At 41.1% G+C, this 19,077-nt stretch overlaps 1 long non-coding RNA gene and 1 gene segment (V, D, J or C); one reads left to right on the forward strand and one right to left on the reverse strand.

The window, feature by feature from the left end:
- The window catches only part of LOC101043507 (T cell receptor alpha chain MC.7.G5-like), a 277,290-nt gene that overhangs the window by 88,437 nt on the left and 169,776 nt on the right, over window positions 1-19,077 (forward strand).
- Window positions 10,965-19,077, reverse strand: part of LOC120363888 (uncharacterized) — a 109,943-nt gene continuing 101,830 nt past the window's right edge. The window contains exons 3-5 of the long non-coding RNA XR_012516192.1: window positions 13,950-14,004; window positions 13,447-13,583; window positions 10,965-13,245 (exon numbers count right to left, since the gene is read on the reverse strand). This is a non-coding gene — a long non-coding RNA (uncharacterized LOC120363888). The remainder of the gene's footprint in view (window positions 13,246-13,446; window positions 13,584-13,949; window positions 14,005-19,077) is intronic.

Here is a 19,077-nt window from a genome sequence, read left to right on the forward strand (position 1 = left end):
ATTATTAAACATAATAGCATAAAATAACCAAGATCTCTTACAGAAATTCTCATAAAGCAACGGGTAGAACATACCATACTAACAATGACTGGTTCTTTCCGTTAAAGCTGAAGTAGCGCCACCATGTGGCAGGAGTAAAAGCAATCTACAATCAGTTGTTTGTTTACCAACTGAAATCATGCAAATCTAATTTAAGTTTGATGAAAACCACAAAATTACCTATTTTTCTCAGAATGTATGGGCTATTAATTTTTGTATCACATTACTCAAATTTCACATAATTTATGCTGCCCAACTCCATGTTTTAGACTACCATTTTATTGAAAACACACTTTTAACTCCATAAAATTATGAAGACCCATGAAAATTCTAGAGATGCACCTATGCCAGGTATGATAAATAGCATAAATAACTTTTAAATTCAATTTTTAAATAATTCTTGTTACTATTATAATTTCCATACAGGTCTCAGAATCGTCTTAAAAGTAATGATAACTTTTTGTCTCTGTAAAAAGAATACTATTCAAAAACGGACAAAAAGTTAATAAGTGTGGAATACTAACTTTGTAACTAAAATGTAAAATACGTAAGTTCTTTGATTCCTAAATTCCTCCAACAGAAATTCAAATAATGTAAAATATTAGCATGTTTAAGCTATAATCTATTACCATGTTAATTTCAAAACAGCATATTAGTATTCTGATCTTTAATATTTGTTGTTACCAAATTATAGGTTTCTTTAATTTCCTATGAAATTATGTCCATTTTTTGAATACTGAATATCTCGGCTCCTAGGAATACAGTGATTGTTTTCCTTCCACTCTTTTGTATTTTCCAAATTTTCAATGTAATAATCATAAACTAATTTTATGATGAAATAAAATTTGTAAAATAATAAATGTCAATGTTAGAAGATAATTCACAAAATTATCTATCTTGAGTAAATATATAATACAAGGAAATTAATAAAAGAGTTTATCATGGTGGCAAGGAAAATAGGTGAGATATCTTTTCTATCACAACATAAAAGTATATGTTAGTAAATATTCATATTGGAAAGGAATGTATTCTCTGTCCTACCAATTACTATGTCCCAGTCATGGCATTACTCTTATTGTAAAAGAAAGCATGGACAAGCACCAATTTTGGGATCATAAAAAGTTGGAAATAACATAAGCATATAGTAAAAAGTTATATCACATATTAAAATAAATTCTATATTCCATATATTAAAAATGACATGAATCTATATATGTTGACAGAAAAAGATCTCCAAAATGCATTATTGATTGAAAATGCAAATTGCAGAACAATATATAGAGTATTATGCTATTTATGTGGATAAAAATACTTGCACAGTATAAACCCTGAATATTGCACAGCAAAAGGACTATAAATACATTGATGAATTCCCTGCTATTAGCACCTCTGGAAGAGGGAATAATATTGTAGAATGGGAGGACAGTCAGTGGATATTTTGGGCTTAATTGCAATGCTTTTGTTTTTATAATAAGGATGCATTAGTATATTACTTGCATAATTAAACTTTAATTGTTTTTTAGATTTTCTTCTGTACCCTCACACACTTGCATGCATATACCTATGCAAATAAAAAAATCCATCTTTATTGGAGATTTATGACTGGCATTTTTCTAAGCACTTTGACATGTGTCATACATTGTATCATGTAAACTTATCATTAACATTACAATGCTAATAATATTTTTCCCAGATGATGAACCCAAGCCTCAGAAGAATCGAGTACTTTGCACAAATTCACCAACCCCATAAGGGTTACAATCAAAATTTCAACTCAGATATATGGCTTAGAGTCCACAGTCTTAACCAAAATATTATTTTACAAATCCCTTTGTAGAAGTGTGTGTATCTACATGCAAGTCTGCACACACACGCATCCCTGCTGTCCAGCCTCTTCTGCCTCTGACACTTGAGTACACAGGTCATTGGTATATTCTCTCCATAACATTCCACCCTCCACAGAAATGTGTTTGCTCAAGGGATGATTTGAGGTGAAAACCTTACAACATTAGTTGTTTTGTTAAAAAATCTGAGCAGGTTTTTTATTTTGTATTTTGTTTTCCTGATTACACCTCTCCTTTTAAAAGTGTGCAAGGTGGCATTAATATCTATTTCTTTCCAGACTATTCATTAGGATTCATTAGTTTCATTAGGATTAGTGAATTCTACTTGGTCTTTGCCCAATTCATTAATATTATTTTCCCTTCACTTAAAAACAAACAAACAAAAAAACTTATTTTCCAAATGGCTTTGGGGTGGTAGTAGGCTTTGCTGATGGCTAGAGGAACCTCTTCATGCCAGTACTTGGTTGAGTAATTGGTCCTTGTATGTATGATCAAGAAGGTGAATGTTCAGTAAAGACAGCGTTACACCGAGTTAGCCAGGATGGTCTCGATCTCCTGACCTCATGATCTGCCTACCCTGGCCTCCCAAAGTGCTGGGATTACAGGCATGAGCCACTGTGCCCATATTATGACACTTTAAAAGCCAAAATGCGGATAACAAATTTGCTTGCTGAGAACATAGAAAGTTAAATGGCTTGAGAGGGTTGTACATTTTTCTTTAAATCTAAATAACCACCATGAAAATCCCAACTTCCCGACAAAAATTACCTCTCTGTTGATCAGATTTTACCTGCATTCAGCTTTAACATCTCTCTCTTCTGAAATGCTGACACTGTCCTCCTGGGGATTATTACTTCTTTAGACACATAATGCTAGAGTCAAGTTGGAACTCTGATTATTTTTCTTATGGAAGTAGAAGGCATTGTGTCTCCTCCTTTTCTGCATGAATTTAATTAGAAAAACATGCAATCTCTCACTACTGGTCTACAGATTCTCCACCTTCTCAGCCTTGTGAGAAGCCTTATCACACTGAGAAAAATGGTTCTATTCGTTGTACCAAGGGGGTTCCTAAAGCATGGTAACAGAGGAGACACCTAGCGATCAAAGCAACCAATACAATCAACTGCAAGCCACAAACCAAGTCTTTCCACCAGCTATTCCTTTCATACCTAAACGTTGTCCTCTTCCTCCGCAGGATAAAAAATCAATTTCTAAGTGTAAAGGCAGTAAACAAAATTCCAGGGATATGTAGTATATGTAAGTTTGAGTGCATAAAGTTAAAAGATTCCTGAATATCTAAAAATGTTTGAATTTAAAAATCAATACCAGATGGATCCAAGATGGCTGATCGGGAGCAGCTCAGTATTGCAGCTGTCAGCGAAAGCACGGAGGGTGAGTGGACATCACATTTCCAGACGGATTTTTGTTGCCCACCGACCAGGAGATGCCCAGGCGGAGGAGCCCCACGGGTCACCAACACGGCTGTTTTGGCCTGTGCAGCTGTTTTGGCTGGTGCCCCAGAGCAGCTGTTTTGGCCAGCACCCCAGGGCGGCGGTTTTCCGTACAAAAAACACAGGTCCAGGCACCGTTTTAGCTGGTGATTGTAGCTTTGGGAAGACAGAGTCATCCATTCAACTGACACAAAAGGGGGCTGAAACAGGGAGCCAGGCCAGGAGATTCCCGGGCAAAAAGGCGACACGAACCTCAGCATGGCTGTTTCAGCTGGTACAGGTGCAGTGGGTCGCCACAAGGAAAATCACACAGATCCCAGTGCCTTTTCAACAGGTGACTGAAACACCTAGGAGACAGTTGACAGTTCAACTAAAAAAAAAAAAAGGCTCTAAGGCAGGGAGCCAGGTGATCAGCCTCAGCTGGTCCCACCCCTCCAAAGGAACAGCAATCTGAAACACTCTGGATTGAGAGTTTCACAGCAAGCACAGCTGAACCCGGGATGGATGGTCCAGCTCTGTGGGGGAGGGGCGTCTGCCATTACCGAGGCACTCCACCACTACAGAGGTAGTCCACCATTGCTGAGGCAGCCCGCCATTACAGAGAGAGTCTGCCACTACAGAGGTAGGCTGCCATGGCCAAGACAGTTCTAACTATGCCTGTATAAACAGGACTGCAGAGAAGTTCACATGGCAGCTAGGCAGAGCTCAGAGCAGCTCAGCAAAGCCTCTGCAGGCAGACAGTGACTAGGCCGCCTCCTCGCTGGGCAAGGCAGCCCTGAAAAAAGCCAACAGCATGACAGAAACTCATAAAGAAATCCCTAACTCTCCAAGAAAGAGCACCTGGGGAAAATAAAGTAGGGGTGGTTTATGAGTTCTGCTGCAGCAGACTTAAAGGTACCTGCCCAGCACCTCTGAATGAACAACAGAGCTCACAGCTCAGCACTTGAGCTCCTATAAAGGACAGACTGTGTCCTCAAGCAGCTCCCTGACCCTCATATATCCAAAGAGTCACCTTATAAAGGAGAGCTCAGACTGACATCAGGCAGGTATCCTTCAGGGGAAAAAAATAGCAGAAGAAGAAACTGGCAGCAACCCTTACTGTTCTGCAGCTGCTGCAGGTGACCCCCAGGCAAGCAGGGCCTGGAGTGAACCTCCAGCAGTCCTACAGTAGAGGGGCCTGACTGGTAGAAGGAAAACTAAGAAACAGAAAGAAATAAATTCATCATCAACAAACTGGAAATCCACTCAGAGACCCAATGTGAAAGGCAACAACTACGAAGATGACAGGTGGATAAATACACAAAGATGGGAAGAAACCAGCACAAAAAAGATGAAAACACCCAAAACCAGAACACCTCTCCTCCTACAAGGGATTACAACTCCTCACCAGCAAGGGAACAATGCTGGATGGAGAATGAGTGTGATGAATTGACAGAATCAGGCTTCAGAAGGTGGGTAATAAGAAACTTCTGTGAGCTAAAAGAACATGTTCTAACCCAATGCAAAGAAACTAAGAACCTTGAAAAAAGACTTGACGAAATGCTAATGAGAATAAACAACTTAGAGAGGAATGTAAGTGAATTGATGGAGCTGAAAAACATGAGAACTTCGCAAAGCATACACAAGTTTCAGCAATCAAATTGACCAAGCAGAAGAAAGGATATCAGAGGTCGAAGATCAACTCAATGAAATAAAATGAGAAGGCAAGATTAGAGAAAAAGGGGTAAAAAGGAATGATCAAAGTCTCCAAGAAATATGGGACTATGTGAAAAGACCTAATCTACATTTGATAGGTGTACCTGAATGTGACGGAGAGAATGATCCAAGCTGGAAAATACTCTTCAGGATATTATCCAGGAGAACTTCCCCAACCTAGCAAGGCAGGCCAATATTCAAGTCCAGGAAATACAGAGAACACCACAAAGATATTGCTCAAGAAGAGCAACCCCAAGGCACATAATCATCAGATTCACCAGGAATGAAATGAAGGAGAACATGCTAAGGGCAGCCAGAGAGAAAGGTCGGGTTACCCACAAAGGGAAGCCCATCAGACTCACATCAGATCTCTCAGCAGAAACCCTACAAGCCAGAAGAGATTGGGGACCAATATTCAACATCATTAAAGCAAAGAACTTTTAACCCAGAATTTCATATTCAGCCAAACTAAACTTCATAAGTGAAGGAAAAATAAAATTCTTTATGAACAAGCAAGTACTCAGAGATTTCATCACCACCAGGCTTGCTTTATAAGAGCTCCTGAAAGAGGAACTAAACATAGAAAGGAACAACCAGTACCAGCCACTCCAAACACATACCAAATGGTAAAGAGCATCAACATAATGACGAAACTGCATCAACTAATGGGCAAAATAGCCAGCTAGCATCAAAATGGCAGGATCAAATTCACACATAACAATATTAACCCTAGATGTAAATAGGCTAAATGCCCCAATCAAAAGATACAGACTGGCAAATTGGATAAAAAGTCAAAAGACATCGGTGTGCTATATCCAGGAAACCCATCTCACAGGCAAGGATACACAAAGGCTTAAAATATAAGGTTGGAGGAAAACTTACCAAGCAAATAGAGAGCAAAAAAAAGCAGGAGTTGCAATTCTCATCTCAGATAAAATAGACTTTAAACCAACAAAGATCAAAAGAGACAAAGAAGGACATTGCATAATGGTAAAAGGATCACTGCAACAAGAAGAGCTAACGATCCTAAATATATACGCACCCAATACAGGAGCACCCAGATACATAAAGCAAGTTCTTAATGACTTACAAAGAGACTTAGACTCTGACACAATAAGAGTGGAAGACTTTAACACCCCATTGTCAATATTAGATCAACAAGACAGAAAATTAACAAGGATATCCAGCACTTGAACTCAGACCTGGACCAAGTGAACCTAATAGACATTTACAGAACTCTCCACCCCAAATCCACAGAATATACATTCTTCTCAGCACCACATCACACCTACTCTAGAATTGACCACATAATTGGAAGTAAATCACTCCTCAGCAAATGCAAAAGAATGGAAATCATAACAAACAGTCTCTCAGACCACAGTGCAATCAAGTTAGAACTCAGAATTGAGAAACTAAGTCAGAACCGCACAGCTTCATGGAAACTGAACAATTGGCTCTTGTATGTTGACTGGATAAAAAATGAAATGAAGGCAGAAATAAAGATGTTCTTCGAAACCAGCAAGAATGAAGACACAACATACCAGAATCTCTAGTATGTTTAAAGCAGTGTCTAGAGGAAAATACATAGCAATAAATGCCCACACGAGGAGCAAGGAGAGATCTAAAATCAACACCCTATCATCAAAATTGAAAGTGCTAGATGAGCAAGACCAAAAAAATTCAAAACCTAGCAGAAGGCAAGAAATAACTAAGATCAGAGCAGAACTGAAGGAAATAGAGACACAAAAAACCCTTCAAAAAAATCAATAAATCCAGGAGCTGGTTTTTCGAAAAGATCAACAAAATAGACCACTAGCCAGATTAACAAAAAAGAAAAGAGAGAATAATCAAATAGATGCAATAAAAAACAATAAAGGGGATATCACCACAGATTCCACAGAAATACAAACCATCATCAGAGATTATTACAAACATCTCAATGCACATAAACTAGTAAATTTCCTGGAGGAAATGGATAAATTCCTGGACACTTGCATCCTACCAAGCCTAAACCAGGAAGAAGCCAAAACCCTAAATAGACCAATAACAAGGTCTGAAGTTGAGGCAGCAATTAAGAGCCTTCCACCCCAAAAAAGCCCAGGTCCAGATGGATTCAGAGCTGAATTCTACCAGACATACAAAGAGGAGCTGGTACCATTCCTTATGAAACTATTCCAAACAATCCAAAAAGAGGGACTCTTTCCCAAATCATTTTATGAGACCAACATCATCCTGATACCAAAACCTGGCAGAGACTCAGCAAGAAAAGAAAACTTCAGGCCAATATCCATGATGAACATAGATGCAAAAATCTTCAATAAAATACTGGCAAACCGATTGCAACAGCACATCAAAAAGCTTATCCACCATCATCAAGTAGGCTTCATCCCGGAGATGCAAGGCTGGTTCAACATACGCAAGTCTATAAACATAATTCACCACAGAAACAGAACCAAAGACAAAAACCACATGATTATCTCAACTGATGCAGAGAAGGCCTTTGACAAAATTCAACAGCCCTTTATGCGAAAAACCCTCAATAAACTAGGTATTGATGGAACATATCTTGAAATAATAAAAGCTTTTTTTTTTTTTTTGAGGCGGAGTTTCGCTTGTTACCCAGGCTGGAGTGCAATGGCACCATCTCGGCTCACCGCAACCTCCCCCTCCTGGGTTCAGGCAATTCTCCTGCCTCAGCCTCCTGAGTAGTGGGATTACAGGCACGCACCACCATGCCCAGCTAATTTTTTGTATTTTTAGTAGAGACGGGGTTTCACCTCGTTGACCAGGATGGTCTCGATCTCTTGACCTCGTGATCCACCCGCCTCGGCCTCCCAAAGTGCTGGGATTACAGGCTTGAGCCACCGTGCCCGGCTGAATAAAAGCTTTTAATGACAAACCTACAGCCAATATCAAACTGAATGGGAAAAAACTGGAAGCATTCCCTTTGAAATCTGGCACTAGACAAGGATGCCCTCTCTCACCACTCCTATTCAACATAGTATTGGAAGTTCTAGCCAGAGCAATCAGGCAAGAAAAAGAAATAAAGGGTATTCAAATAGGAAAGGAGGAAATCAAATTGTCTCTATCTGCAGACGACATGATTGTATATCTAGAAGACCCCATCGTCTCAGCCCAAAATCTCCTGAAACTGATAAGCAACTTCAGCAAAGTCTCAGGAGACAAAATCAATGTGCAAACATCACAGGCATTCCTATACACCAATAACAGACTTAAAGAGAGCCAAATCAAGAATGAACTGCCATTCATAATTGCTACAAAGAGAATAAAATACCTGGAATACAACTAACAAAGGATGTAAAGGACCTCTTCAAGGAGAACTACAAACCACTACTCAACAAAATAAGAGAGGACACAACAGATGGAGAAACATTCCATGTTCATGGGTAGGAAGAATCAGTATTGTGAAAATGGCCATACTGCCCAAAGTGACTTACAGATTCAATGCTATCCCCACCAAGCTACCAATGACCTTCTTCACAGAACTGGAAAAAAACCACCTTAAACTTCATACGGAACCAAAAGAGAGCCCATATACCAAGTCAATTTTAAGCAAAAAGAACAAAGCAGGAGGCATCACACTACCAGACTTCAAACTGTACTGCAAGGCTACCGTAATCAAAACAGCATGGTACTGGTACCAAAACAGAGATATAGACCAATGGAACAGAACAGAGACCTCGGAAGCAATGCCACACATCTACAACCATCCAATTTTTGACAAACCTGACAAAAAGAAGCAATAGGGAAAGGAGTCCCTGTCTAATAAATGGTGTTGGGAAAACTGGATAGCCATGTGCAGAAAGCAGAAACTGGACCCCTTCCTGACACCTTACACTAAAATTAACTCCAGATGGATTAAAGACTTAAACATAAGACCTAACACCATAAAAACCCTAGAAGAAAACCTAGGCAAAACCTTTCAAGACATAGGCATAGGCAAGGACTTCATGACCAGAACACCAAAACCATTGGCGACAAAAGCCAAACTAGACAAATGGGAACTAATCAAACTCCACAGCTTCTGCACAGCAAAAGAAAGAGTCATTAGAGTGTATCAGCAACCAACAGAATGGGAAAAAATTTTTGCAATCTACCCATCAGACAAAGGGCTGATATCCAGAATCTACCAAGAACTAAAACAGATTTACAAGAAAAACCCCATTCAAAAGCAGGCAAAGGACATGAACAGACACTTTACAAAAGAAGACATACATGAGGCCAACAAGCATATGAAAAAATGCTCATCATCACTGGTCATTAGAGAAATGCAAATCAAAACTACATTGAGATACAATCTCATGCCAGTTAGAATGGAAATCATTAAAAAATCTGGAGACAACAGATGCTGGAGAGGATGTGGAGAAATAGGAATATTTTTACACTGTTGGTGGGAGTGTCAATTAGTTCAACCATTGTGGAAGACAGTGTGGCAATTTATCAAGGACCTAGACATAGAAATTCCATTTGACCCAGCAATCCCATTACTGGGTATATATCCAAAGGATTATAAATTGTTCTACTATAAGGACACATGCACACGAATGTTCGTTGCAGCACTGTTTACAATAACAAAGACCTGGAACCAGCCCAAATGCCCATCAATGATAGACTGGTCGGGGAAAATGTGGCACATATACACCATGGAATATTATACAGCCATCAAAAACGATGAGTTCTTGTTCTTTGTAGGGACATGGATGAACCTGGAAACCATCATTCTCAGCAAACTGACACAAGAACAGAAAATCAAACACCACATGTTCTCACTCATAGGTGAGTGCTGAACAATGAGAACACATGGACACAGGGAGGGAAGCATCACACACTGGGGTCTGTTGCGGAGAAATAGGGGAGGGACAGTGGGGAGTGAGGAGTTGGGGAGAGATAGCATGGGGAGAAATGCCAGATATGGGTGATGGGGAGGAAGGCAGCACATCACACTGCCATGTGTGTACCTATGCAACAATCTTGCATGTTCTTCACATGTACACCAAAACCTAAAATGCAATTTAAAAAGAGAAAAATAAAATAAAATAAAAATCAATACCAAATTAGTAAAAGAAAAAAGTAAATTAAAAATGTAGGTGAGCTGTATAACAGTCAAATGTTAATATGCTTAATATATTGAAAGTGTATTGGCCAGGCATGGTGGCTCATGCCTATAATCCCAGCACTTTGGGAGGCCAAGGCAGGCAGATCATAAGGTCAGGAGTTTGAGACCAGTCTGGCCAACGTAGTGAAACTCCATCTTTACTACAAACACAAAAAATTATCCAGGAGTGGTGGTGTGTGCCTGCAATCCCAGCTACTCATGAAGCTGAGGCAGGAGAATCACTTCAGTCCCTGAGGTGGAGGTTGCAGTGAGCCAAGATCATGCCACTGCACTCTAGCCCCAGTGACGGTGCAAGACACTGTTTCAAAAAAAATTACGTTTATTACTGCTCTGATTGTAAACTGATACAGTATAACAGTAGATTATTTGGTATTTGGTATCAGGAGCTTTTAAAATGGTCATCCTCTTGACTCAGTAGTTGGAAATCTATCGTTAAAAGGGTCTTCTGAGCAGATTCTATATAAGTAAAATGTTCATTAAATACTTTTCATACTTTCACATAACTTGAAATAACCTAACTATCCAACATTAGAGAAATAGTTAAGCAAATTAAGCAACATCTACCCAGTAGAATACTACACCACCATCAAAAATCAGATTTTGAAGAGTTCTAAATTACACAAGGAAAAAATCTTACTCTAATATAAATGGAATAAAGTTAACAGAAAATTGAATATATAATATGGCCTCAACAATATAAGAAAATATACTTAAGACCAAAGACTAAAAGGAAATATACCAAAATGATATCATTATTGTCTCTGGGTAGTGAGGTCATAGATTAGTTTCTTCTTCCTTTTCTTTTTATAATTAGATGTAAACCACAATTTCTTCTTCAATGAGAACACATTTTTATAATTAGAAAAAATGATCTAATAAGAGTATCTTTTAACTACAAGGTTATGTGCCCTGAAAACATTCCTAGTTTCCCTTAAAGTCATTTGCTTAATGTAAGTAAATTTGTCTAAATCTCTCTAGAACACATATTCATGTGCTCTACCCCAGGAGTAAGGCGTTCCTAAAATCTACTCCCTACTATGTAAAATAAAAGTACCTTTAATTTTTTTCCGAATTTGTTTCAGACTTCAAGTAGAGTTCTTGATTATTTTTGTTCAACAACACAAACTACAAACGTAATCTGTTTGACAAACCATTTTTATTCAAAAGTACAATAATGCCTTGTTTCTAAATCCTTCCAGAGGACCTAGTGAAAGAAAATGCCTAACACTGGGGAAAAGAAGGAGCAGCCTAACTCAACCACAGAATTGTAAATTATATTTGGCCACTGTCCTCAAAAAAACTCAAGTGGATCCAGTAATCCTGAATACCTGTTACACCAAGCATGTCTACTATAATAGGTCACAAGGATTACAATGAGTTGAGTTCAAAGGCAAGCATGACATATAGCTATAGCAATTAATCTTGGGTTCCTTCTTCCTTAAAAATGGCCAATAAAACAGAAGAAACGCTGTATCAACAAATTCAGAATAAAATGGAATAATTGCAAATATTTCTATAATTTGTACCAGCACATCTGGTACAAATCTACCAGTAGGTAAACACTGTAGAGCCCCTAGAGATGGACAAGGAGAAGATGTGGCAAAGATGCTCTTTAGGGGAATAAAGTCATCCTAAAAACTGAAGTTATTTTCTGCTCTACCAATCAAGGAATCACTTGCTGGGAAAGCCCCAGAAGTAGAGTGAGAAGAGGACCGAATTGGAGGGCCTCAGATTTGCATTTTAATCATAACCCTTCATAGTTAATTAGGAGAGTTGAGTAGTCTCTGGATCTCAGTCTACCACCCATAAAATGATGGGTGGACTGAAAGATTTCTAAGTTTCCCAGTTCTGACACTGCATGGAGCTATAAGGAGCTCCATCCTGGTTGGCTCCTGGAGCCACCTGGAGACTTTGGTTTCAGAGAACCAAGGAGTCTCAGTGCTGAATGAGGATATAGTTCCTCAGTGTAGAATTTTAGAAACTATGCAAGCACTTTGGGTCTTTAAAAAAAATTAGTTGGTCCCTGGGCTGTCTCTTATAACTTTAATATTTACACTATGACAAAGTGAAAATGTTCATTAGTGTTCAAGCCGAAGTGATACCACTCTCTTTATTCATTCCAAAGAGCTTATTTCACAGAAACAAGAAAGCACTGGAGAGACAGAGACCCATGGGATATTTGCCTAGCCTAAGTGAGTCTCAGACGGAAATAAATATGAAAAGCATTTCACATGGGACCTGTGAGAAACTGGTTCTTACATCTGGCCTTCAAAGGGCCAGGCCACAAATAAGTGGCCTTTGACATGCCCCTTCTCTAGTTCAGCCTGGAGCTGCCCACAGTTCCCAGAGGTGTCCAGTCAACTCATTCTCCTGATGCAGGATCCTCAAAGAGAATCTGGAGTAATGGCGGCTGGTGGTCAGAGGCTACCAAAGAATCATGGAACAAAGATCTCTTTCGAGTTTCTATTTCCTCCGAAGAAGCTCAAATACCTCAAGAATCCAAGTTCCCCTAAAGATTGCATTTTTCTCAGCTGTAGTCTCTCTAGTTGTGATGAGTGTCTCAAAAATGAAATCCTCTCCTTCTGAGTTTATGATAGTTTATGACCTGCCACTTCATTTCCAGTCATGTGTCCCCATTCCCCTCACAATCCAGACAGGACACTTTCTCTTTCAGTTGCTTGGTGAGAGCTCTTGCCTCTCCAGATCAGCTGTGATCTTACTGCAGAGGTGGGAGTATACTCAGCCACAGGGTCCAGGAGAACTACTGCCACTGAAAAGAGCACCTTCCTGTATTTGCGGGCTCTGCATCTCTTCTGGTACCCCCAGGGAAAAACCCAGCAGAGTCCACCCATAGTCTTTGAGGATTAATTCTGTAAGAACTTCTTACACCGAAGGGAATTCTCCTCCAGGAGATGATTCTGCTCTGTACTTCTGAGCTCTGATGGCAATCACATCAACATTGCCGGGGCCTGTGGCAGAAGAGGAACATCACCCACTGGAGACCAGAGGCAAGATGTTCCTCTGCAGTGCCAGGAAGTGGCCAAAGGCACAGCTCTGCTCCTCCAATTTGTGGTTTTCTCTAACATCAAAAACAGAATGTGATTTGCATTTGAAATTTTACAGAATTCCTCATTTTAGGTCAAGACTGGCCTTACCCACAGGGTAGTGACTTATGTGGTAGGATTTCACATACACACACACACACACACACACACACACGCACACGCACATGCACACACACACAAATATTATCCATAAAAAGAATTATATTCCCACCAACCTGCAGTGGCATTCATCAGTGACCCTTTGAAGTTCAGCCATTGAAGGTGCAGGTTAAAATGCAAATTTGTTTCTTGGAGAGGTAGCACATGGAGCTATTATCAACTGTTAATGTTCTAGTATTGCTGGAATATCAGACTAAGAAATTTTGGTTGAAAATCAACATATCAATAAATGAAGACTGGCTTTATATATTGCATACTTAATTTATGAAAACGGTAACATTAAAAGGTGGCACCAAAATGTAAATAGAATCAAGATCACTTTGGATAAATTAATGCATGACACATCTTTGATATATTATTAATGGAAATGAGTTTGGGTGATATAATTTAGCCTTTGAGATTAGTGTCAACAAAGAAAGGTATCTCCTCTGGTGCCCATGGCAAAAGCGGAACATTAGTACTATTCACCATAGATCAGGCTCAGTTTGTAATTCAGTGTAAGTGATTTATATAACAGAGAGCAAGAAGACCTGGTTTTGACTCTATCTCTACTACTTACAAGATGCATGAACCTGCTCAAATCACATAAGCAAGGTGAGCCTCAGGTTCTTCATCTACAAAATTGGGATGTAGAAAAGAAGAGTAAATGTAAAATTCCTGTTCAGCAACTGTCTATTAAAGAATCTCTCCTTCCTGCCTCTCTCTATTCACATCCACTGGGGAAAGGAGTAAGCTGATGATGCCAGCAAAGGACCTCGGCACTCCTAGACCTAATCCTGAACCACTAACAGCTCTGAATTTGGAACAGGAGTGTTACTCCCATTGTTAGTTCTTTGTTCACCTGTCTCCTGGTGTTTGTTCACAATGGCAACTTCATGGGAAGGAAAGATTAACTTTTTGGCCTTCTTGTACTAGCCTGGATGTCTGTCTACCTTTCATACAAGAACCACCTTGTTGATTCAGACTGGAAGCTTCAAGAGGGAAGTTTCTTTCCATTTAATGCACTGAGGATGGTGCTCAACAGAGAACCACACTCAAATGGGGGCTAAATACTACATCGATATCATGGTTACAAAAGAAACAACTCTGTCTCTCACCAAATCACTAAATCCTATATTGTATAAAAACAAAATTGAACTACAAACATCACCACCATGGCAAGAGGATTTAGGCACACTGACCAACTGATTACATTCTATTTGTCATCCAGAGTGATCCTGGAGGCCTTCAGAGCCTGGAGAAAACCTCTCTGTGACTCTACCCATATCTTTACACAGGGAAAATCAAACTAGGCTGAGTATCTGCAGTGGCTTCCAGAAATAAACTGATTGCAGAAGGGCAGCCTGCTGCCTGAGGGGAAGAGGAAAGGGTGGGCCACCTGGGAGGGACCTCTGCCTTCTCAGCACCTGGGGTTGGTTTCCAGATGGTCACACAGTTTAACCCTTTCCTGTTATAGACAAGGAAGTGGAGGCCCGGAAAGCTTAACAATCTTGCCCAAGATCCAGAGTCGGGGTTGAGAATTGCTTGTGCGAGACTCAGACCCAAAGCAGATGACCACATTTTCAAATTCAGTGAAAACTGGAAAAGCCATTATGGCCCACCCAGCCTGGAAAACTCCCATGTATTATTACCAATACATAGTAAGGCAATCAAAGATTGACAAGTTTACTCAAAAACCAGTTAGAAGGCCTCTCCCACATGCAAAATCCCACTCTACTAGAGCACTCACTGACCATCACACTGTCTTAACACATCTTCCTTTTGCTATCCTTTCAAATCCCTTTGAGCCTGTGCCAGAAGTGACGGGGACTGGCACGCTCTCTGCAGTCAGTTCTGACCAGTTCTCTGGGGGTTTACACCTGTCCTCTGGCCGCTTGTCCACTGCACTTCCTGCATCTGCTTGTTTCACTCTGGCCCCAGATTTACCTGAGGAGTACTTGGCCTGTGCCTTGAGTTCCAGTGCCTCTGTTTACTTCACAAATATCAACATCAATTCTTTCAGCTTGTTCCAAAGCCAACAGAGCCTATCATCAGCAGGCAAGCCCCACCACTTGTTATGTAGCTGAGCCCGAGGAGCCTGTGGGTCCCAGCCAACTTTATCACCTCCCTCTTCTGAGAGGCAGAAATCCCCAACATCTCACGGTCCCCTGTGAGTGTGGAGATTCCCACACCAGGAAGTACCTGCTTCACCAGGAAGTACCTGCTTCAGAGAAGCCCATGAGAAACCCCTGCAGAGCTAGCGGGGCCTACCCTCCCATTGTGAGAAAGCAAAGGGAAGAAGGGATCCGGCTGGAGGACACTCTTGCCACTGGTCTTCCTCACTTAGGTCCAGCCTGTGAGTGGATAAAGCACAGTGGTGGGTTGGGGTATCTGGCTCTCCCCTGCCCTCCTCATCAGAGGTTTGGTGCTCCCTGGGAGCAAGATTCAGCTGAGGAATGTCTGGGATGCTGGCTGATTCTGGCCCTAAGGACACTGGGAGTAACAGCGGGGTGCTAAGGATGTGATGGTGACTGGGCTGTTCCCTTCACATGACCCTACCAGGCAAGCCCTGGCCAACTCCCAGCACCTGCTGAAAATTGAATCTGACCACTGGAGTGATTGGATTCATGACGTGGTGGGGGCCCGGGGAATGGGGCTCCTGGGTCATGGACACAGCTGAGGAATCTCCTACCTCCCAACATTGCTTGACCCTTTCACAAAGACAGTGGTAGGTAGAGAAGGAAAGAGAATTGGCCTACTCCTTCCTTTTGGCTGTTATATGGTCATAGGAATTGCCAGAACTTTATATCTAGATTCAAGGCATCTCTCTCTCTCGCACAATTAGCTCTAAAACCTTGGGAAAGTTACTTAACCTCCTGAGTCCTCTTTGTTCATGAAATGGGAATGTAATACATACCTTGGTTGGCTGTGAAAGTTACGCGAGTCAGTACTGTTGGGAAGTTGAAGGCACACAGTAGATGTGCAAGGAAAATTAAATTCCATTCCCCAGTTCCTGGCTGGCAAGCTGGGGGCTAAACTCCTCTAAGCTCAGAGGAGACATGATGGGGGATAAAGGGAGAAGTGGGAAGCTCAGGGGCTGGGGTCTCCACTAATCCACGTCAAACTCCAAGTGACAACATCTTCACAATCCCATGAAATCGAGCAGAATTTCTCTTCTTTCTTGTGACATTTCCAGAAATGAAGAGAGAGGGTATAAAGACATGGAAACTTTGATCTTTGGCTTCACTTTGGTTCCAAGACCCGGAGCCAATGGTGTGTGGAGGGTGGTCTGTTTGTCCAGGAAGTGTGAATAAGACCAAGGTGACCCAGCCCAAATCTGGGACACAGCTACACCAACAAGCAGCTGGATCTTGTGTCTCAGCACCCACAGAAATGTATAAATCATAGGATACCAACTGCGCCCTGGCAGCCTCCGTCTCCAGAATATAAATGCCCAACAACTGGACTGGCAAAGAAACGAGACCCTGGGCAATGCCTACTGCAGACCCTTATTTCTTGTGGTTTGCCAAGAAAGAAAGAAAAAAAAAGTAGGCCCAGGCCAGAGGAGGGGGAAAAACAGGAGAGTCTAAAGTTCTTCTGACTGAAAGAAAAGACCACATAAGAGAGAAAGAAAGGAATGAGTTCAGTAGTAAAAGGCTGTGAGTTTATTTATAATTCAACTAACATTATCTTCCTAGACAAACATTCTAAGGATTACGTGAACAATACAACACTTTTTTGAGCTCTTTCTGATCAGATGCTTTGCTGTTAAAGGTTATATTCCTGGGGAGTTGATATTGAAGCTTCCTGTTTCTTGTCAGTAAACACAAGAAGAGGCCAACCCTCTGTAAATTTAAATGACATAAAACCTTGCCCCCAACTGCCTGGTTTCTTAACAGCCCCTTTTCACTGAACTCTCTGGTTATGGAAAATAAGTGTCTTCATCACAGTAGCACAGACTTTTGAAAATTTGACATAATAGAATTTCTTCCTCATAAGACATATCTAACACCACTGCAAACTAGTGGGGTTTTTTGTTTGTTTGTTTGTTTGTTTGTTTGTTTTGCTTTTAACCAAGACCAAAGCAGAGGGTCTTTTATTTGTTTGTTTCTGTTTAGATTACTTCCACATGATCAATAAAATGTTCTCTCTGACCATCATCCCTGCTGACTAGAAGTGCCAGGAACCTTCACTTACCCTCACTTCCAGAGGTGAAGGTATGAATGGATTGTGGGAAAAAACAACAACACAGCAGAACACTGGGGGCAGCAGAGAGAAAGTGGGAGGACCCTGTGAGCGGATCATCTCAAAGCAGCAAGGAATCAACACGCAACTAACGAACAAGGTGCCCGAAGATGGAAACAACAATTTTTAGTGATTTGGGCTTGTCTCTGTTCTGTGAAGCTCCAACTCAGTGGCAACCTGGTGTGAAAATCTAGGAAATATTTTTTGATTTAGCTCTGGAACTCCAGGTCTGGCAAGGTATAGGTTTCTTGAATGAATAAATGAATGAGCATGTCAATCAATGAATGAACAGGAATTTTGAGAAGGGGAAGAAAACTATTACAGGCCAATGAATGGGGTCCCAGAAGATTCCCCTTGTCTCCCATTGTCTTCTGACTCAGGGAGACGACAGCTGGAGCAGAGTACCTAGGGTGTGGGGACTTAAGAGGCCACACATCTTAGAAAGCGTTTCACCATCAAGTGCAATTCCTTCGGCAGTCTGAATTATAATATTTACTTCCAGGATACATTCTCCAGCTGTTGTAACCGCTAGTGACCCTTCTCTGAATCCCTACTTCATATGTTAGATATTTTTTCATTTGGAGAATTACTATGGCGTTGACTGTTACGCTTCCTTTTTACTTCCCTCTCTGATAATAAAATCCTCAAGGGTTGAGACTGTCATATTCTTGTTTTTGTGTTTACTTCACTGCGTATCCTAGAGCTGAGAACATATGGAAGAATGAATCGGTTAATAAAATTAATGAATACATGCTGAGGTTTAAAGAGAAGAATATTAACTGCTTGGTTTGATGACAAAAAGCAACATCACTCTGTGTGTCTAGCTCCCAGCCCAGAGGTGCAGGCTCCATCCTCTCATGTGAGGGGCCCACAGCGATGCAAACGCACCTGCAGCCCATACCTAAACCCTGCAGCTGGCACAGCCCTCTCTGCTCTTCATTCACCGTTCTCACGAGTTGTAATGACAAGTTCAGCCCTCCACGTCATACTGTATCTTCCACCCTGGGGAACTTTTCACAGCTATCCCAAGCCCCACGCTGACGAATCAAGACTGAAAACATACTCCGATGCCAGCACAGACCACGGAGCAAGTGTCAGACAAGATCAGCCTCAGAAACGTGAGTCTTGAATTGCGATGGAAGTGAGCTTCCTCTTACAAGGACTTTGTGTGGAGACACGCAGGTGAGCTGCTGGAAAAGGTCCATGGAATGCCCTTCCTCTGGGTGCCTTTTCCATCCCAACCTCTGGGGATTCCTCAAGATTCGGGGAGGTTTGGGACTCCGTCTGCCCCAAGATCACAGGATTCATCCTGGCCTCTGGAAAGAACTGCCCAGTGTACCAGGTTTTTATGAGTCACTTTTAGAGTCGGGAACGTGGGCAGATTTGTGAGAAAGTCAACAGAAGCTAGCTCTCCACTCGGGAGAAGGCTCTCGAGCCCCAGAAGGCAAACTCAGGGTGGTCTA

The sequence above is a fragment of the Saimiri boliviensis genome, chromosome 2 (genome assembly GCF_048565385.1).
Source record: "Saimiri boliviensis isolate mSaiBol1 chromosome 2, mSaiBol1.pri, whole genome shotgun sequence".
NCBI lineage: Eukaryota > Metazoa > Chordata > Mammalia > Primates > Cebidae > Saimiri > Saimiri boliviensis.